The 5,000-nt window shown below is 33.0% G+C and overlaps 1 protein-coding gene and 1 long non-coding RNA gene across 2 annotated transcripts in view; one reads left to right on the top strand and one right to left on the bottom strand.

Moving 5' to 3' along the window:
• Positions 1 to 1,802, bottom strand: part of LOC122647701 — a 2,405-nt gene extending 603 nt beyond the window's left edge. The window contains exons 1-2 of the long non-coding RNA XR_006330951.1: positions 1,673 to 1,802; positions 1 to 1,637 (exon numbers count right to left, since the gene is read on the bottom strand). The exon at positions 1 to 1,637 is cut by the window's left edge and continues 603 nt beyond it. This is a non-coding gene — a long non-coding RNA (uncharacterized LOC122647701). The remainder of the gene's footprint in view (positions 1,638 to 1,672) is intronic.
• A 2,285-nt stretch (positions 1,803 to 4,087) lies between these two features.
• The window catches only part of LOC122647692 (maturase K-like), a 2,150-nt gene continuing 1,237 nt past the window's right edge, over positions 4,088 to 5,000 (top strand). The window contains 1 exon segment of the mRNA XM_043841047.1: positions 4,088 to 5,000. This exon segment is cut by the window's right edge and continues 965 nt beyond it. The gene's annotated coding sequence lies outside the window, so the exon portion shown is untranslated.

Here is a 5,000-nt window from a genome sequence, read left to right as displayed (position 1 = left end):
CGAATTCGAAAGAAAAATCTCGCGTTCTTTTTATCATAATTAAATGTGTTCATGGTTATGGTTAAATGTAAATGTGTCGAATAGATAAAATCATAAGAAAATTCATAAATCAAGCAAGGAAACCGAGAAATCCCCCTTTTTATTCTTTTATTCCTCGCGTCCAGGATTACGTCCTGGATCATTAGATAGGAATCCGAAGATGAAGAGCGAAACAAAAAATATCACTACTGTGTAAACGAAGAGTTTGAGAGTAAGCATTACAATCTCCAAGATCTTTTTGGGGGGAAAGGGGGAATAGATTATCTATTTTTATACCACATATCCTATTTTGAAACCAAGAAATCAAGTAGTTTCTAGAAAAGAAAGGAATTCGCAGAAATTCAGTTGTAATAAGATTCTTTCGTTACCAAAATTCTCTTTCATACATACCCACAATTAGATAAAGATATTGTGGGGGACCCTAATAGGTCCTTGTTTACTGGAAGTAGAAGGTCAGAATGGGGAAATGAGGTGATCCAGACTTATTGCTGCTATCCAACAGTTTCAATGTTTCAATCGAGGGTTCATAATATAATGTAAGACTTATCTAATCTTATCAATTGTTATAATTTTTTTTTTCGAATAAATCATGAATGCTTGTAGGACTAAAGAGATCTTATCGAAAACTTACAGCAGCTTGCCAAACAAAGGCTAAGAGAAAAAAAAACACAGGTATGACTGGCATAACATCTACGATTGGATTGAAAAAAGCGTAAGCCTCGGGCAATTTGGCAAAGAAAAAACTACTCGAGTGAAGGGTAGAATGAAAACAGATCAAAGCAAAGATTTTAAGCATAACAAGCATTTCGTTCTTGGAAATAATTGTATTTTGATTGAGTTATTAATATAAGATAAGGGAAAAATGAAACAATAAGATAAATTTAAAAATCCTTCTTTTTCTTTAAACTCGCCCAATCAAAAATCCTTCAATTCTCAAATGAGAATAGAAGGAATGATACTTTCCTATAATATCTTAATTGAATTATATGTAATGATCAATAAATTCAGTTTAATTCTACATCTACGTGTATCAAATCCTAGCAACAATCTAATCTATTCCATACATATTTGGACTGGAATTGACGAACAACCAACATCGATATTAATGTTTATTAGTGTCGAATAGAAATCGAAATGGGGCGTGGCCAAGCGGTAAGGCATCGGGTTTTGGTCCCGCTACTCGGAGGTTCGAATCCTTCCGTCCCAGAGCAGACCAATTCAATCAGAATAAGGATTGTTTTCTTTAACAATCTTCTCTTTAAGAACAAGTGTAATGTTGGATACAATGCGATCCGTCTTTCTGATTTCTAACGATTTCTCTCTGAATCATTTCTTTCTCACAAACTAAACGGAGTTCAAATAAGACAAGACACGGATGTAAGCGAATCTAATCTATTTGCGATCCCGGTAGGATGGGAACATAGATCACAATAATTTAACTCAAAGAAAAGAAAAGAAAATCGGATGGGCGATTCTGTCTATGCCTGTCTCGCTCATATTGAAGTTATTTACTTAGAGAAACTTTACATCCCATATCTATTTGATATATCAATTGGTGCGTTCTCTTTCGAAATGCGAAAGAAAAGCCTCTACATTCCCTATTCCTAAAGTAATTGGAATGTAGCCTAATTACTAATTCTCTAAAGATCTCGAATGCTAAACAAGAGGAGTTCTTGGTCCTAATTGAATTCCATCACTGAGATTAAGGTTTCTAAAAACTAATTTGGGTTGGGTAAAATAGGAATAAGACGTGATCGGGACGCTTTGGCTTTGTACTTAGACTATTTTGCCAAGGATCTCATAAGCGGATCCCTTTTGATTTACGATTCAGGATCCTCAGAGAATTCATGAATAGATAGGAGTTAAAGTCAATCAGTAATTAATTGAAAGTATCAATTCAAATAGCTGTGTCTGTCCGGATCTCATAAACAAAGAGTCAAGGTCAATATGTAACAGATGTATTTTCTTTGGACCTAACCTAATTTTTTATTTCTATTTCGTGTCTAGCTCTAATGAATAATCAATGAATAATTGTAATCGAACGTTTCGGTTTTGGTAAAAAAGATCTGCGATGCGATCCCTTAAATATCCGCGATTGCCCCTAGTAACAATTGTTCGGTTTATTTGATGGATACCGAAAGCTCATATTCTTCCAATTCTGATTTGATAAAATCAGATGAAAGAATAACAACTTAAACTTGACTTTTACCTTACGTCGGCCTTTTCTATCCAACAAAAAAATGAATACGATAAAATATGGGTTAAATTTAATTCTTGCTGAGACTTCTCCAGATAAATGCATATCCATCCAAATATTAAATATAATATAAATAGAAAATGAAGTATAGATTACTATACTATTGATTAAGCCAATGACTATTCATGATTCCGTATTGAATCAATTCCATGCCGGTTCCAAATAAGAGGAATGTTATGGTAAAACTTCGTTTGAAACGATGTGGTAGAAAGCAACGTGTGACTTGAAGGACATGATCGATTGTGGATTCTTACATCCACCATTTTCTAAAGGAATAATGATGCTCTTAGCTCGACATAGTTTGTTCTGTTCCACTACAACCCCTACTTTGTTGGGTTGTAAATAGGACATGATGGAGCTCGAGCAGAAAGTATTTCTTTATTTCTCAGGGGCAAGGATCTAGGGTTAGTGTCAATCAATAAGTTGTAAAAACTTCGTAAGCATATCTTCGATATAGAAATTGAAAGGATCTAATTTGAACAAGTTTCAACAAATCCAAAAGGAAAATTTGTTGGAATTGATAAAAGCTTTTCGACCAAAAATGTATCACGCGCGAATCAATCGTTCCTATGATTCTTGGATAGAAAGAAATCACAAAAGGTATGTTGCTGCCATTTTGAAATGATTAAGGATCGCCGAAGTAATGTCTAAACCCAATGATTCAAAGCAACGATAAAGGATCCATGAACAAGGAAACACCATTTTCAATGGTCTCAACAATTGGATCAAAATGAGGAATCAAAATAGATTCGAAACGAGACAAATAAAGGGGTTTAGAGACGGCTCAATAAATGAAATGCCTAAGGATTTTCTTTTCAGCTCTTTGAGAATTATCCAACTTGAGTTATGAGTACGAATGATTTTTCTTTTTTTTTTTTCTTTTTCGGGAAGGAAGAATAAAAAAACGACTCAAATCATATTGACACTAAAATACATAAATTGAATCATTCTTTCTCGAGCCGTACGAGGAGAAAACCTCCTATACGGTTCTAGGGGGGGCATTGTTCATCTATATCTATCCCAATGAGCCATCTATCGAATCGTTGCAATGGATGTTCGATCCCGAAGAGAAGGAAGAGATTTTCGGAAAGTAGGTTTTTACGACCCGATAAAGAATCAAACTTATTTAAATGTTCCCCTTATTCTATATTTACTCGAAAAGGGTGCACAACCTACAGGAACTGTTCATGATATTTCAAAGAAGGCAGAAGTTTTTAAGGAACTTCGCATTAATCAAACGAAATTTAATTAATGAAACATAAAAATAAATAAATAAAAAAAAGAGGGGGTCACCCGTATTTAGATCTATCTTTGTATAACTTTTTCTCCACTATTCCTTTTTTTTCTTGATCTATTCATACCTATTTATTATTGCTCCGATATGATCTCATATTTCTATTTTTTCTATATTTTATATTCTTCTATAAATAGAATATAAATAGAACGAATTCTATATTCTATATAGAATATAGAATTGATAAGTACAAAAATATTTTCTATATGAGATAGATGGATAGAAAAAAGATCGATTGAATAGATGAAAAAACTGGATCTATAAAAAAAGGCGGATTATTCTCAATCGGATGGTTTGGGACTCCACCAACAAAGCAACAAACAGGGTCGAGCTTGCTTATTGTACCTTTATTGATATTGAATTATTGAAAAAATCCGAGATTCTTTCCTATTTCTTCCTTATTTATTCCAATCCACATTTTTTGATTCTATCTATATAGATTATATATGTAGTGCCAATCCAACACAAGTCTTTATATATATATAAATAAAATATATATTTTATTTTTATTTAATTCAATTGCTTTTTGTTTTTTCAATTCTATTCTTTTCTCTTCAGATTGACAATAGTGTATCGAAGAAATATAATTTGATCGGGGATAAATAGATCTATTTATCCCCGTCTCATATTCATAAGTTTGGGTTTTTATTTTACATGATTATATCATTCAAATGATGGGTTCGTTGGATTCGCTATGAAACAACAAGTATCTTCTGAATGAAAAAGAATTTGATAAAAAGAAAGGCGGTCTATAAATTAAATTTTTCTATTTAGTTATAGAATTTTTTTTATTTTCATTCGATCTCTTCCTATTTATGTTCGTAATCCATCATAAAATGTTTTTTTTTTTTTTTGCTAGTTCATAGTTCAATGTTTTGATGGGGTCGTGCAATGCAATTTCTTTATTTATTTTTGATTTAATTCCGATCGTATCTACACACTATAATTCTTCGGGTTGCTAACTCAACGGTAGAGTACTCGGCTTTTAAGTGCGGCTAGGATCTTTTACACATTTGGATGAAGCAAGGGATTCGTCCATACCATTGGTAAAGTTTGTAAGACCACGACTGATTCTGAAAGGTAATGAGTGGAAAAAACAGCATGTCGTATCAATGGAGAACTCTGAGAATACTTCATCCTTACGGGATCGGTACAAAATTTTGTTTGAATTCTTGGAACGGGACAAAATAAAATCAATTCAAAGTTGGGTCGAGTGAATAAATGGATAGAGCTCGATGGCTCCAATTATAGGGAAACAAAAAGTAACGAGCTTATGTTCTTAATTCGAATGGTTACCCGATCTAATTAGACGTTAAAAATATATATTAGTGCCCGACGCGGGAAAGGGTTCTCCCACAAGTGGATTATCCATTTTTTTTAATAGATCCTAACTATTCTCCATTATGGAGT

This window comes from Telopea speciosissima, unplaced genomic scaffold (genome assembly GCF_018873765.1).
Source record: "Telopea speciosissima isolate NSW1024214 ecotype Mountain lineage unplaced genomic scaffold, Tspe_v1 Tspe_v1.0119, whole genome shotgun sequence".
Lineage (NCBI taxonomy): Eukaryota > Viridiplantae > Streptophyta > Magnoliopsida > Proteales > Proteaceae > Telopea > Telopea speciosissima.
The sequence above is the reverse complement of the archived record's forward strand: the minus strand, read 5'-3'. Positions and strand labels throughout refer to the sequence as shown.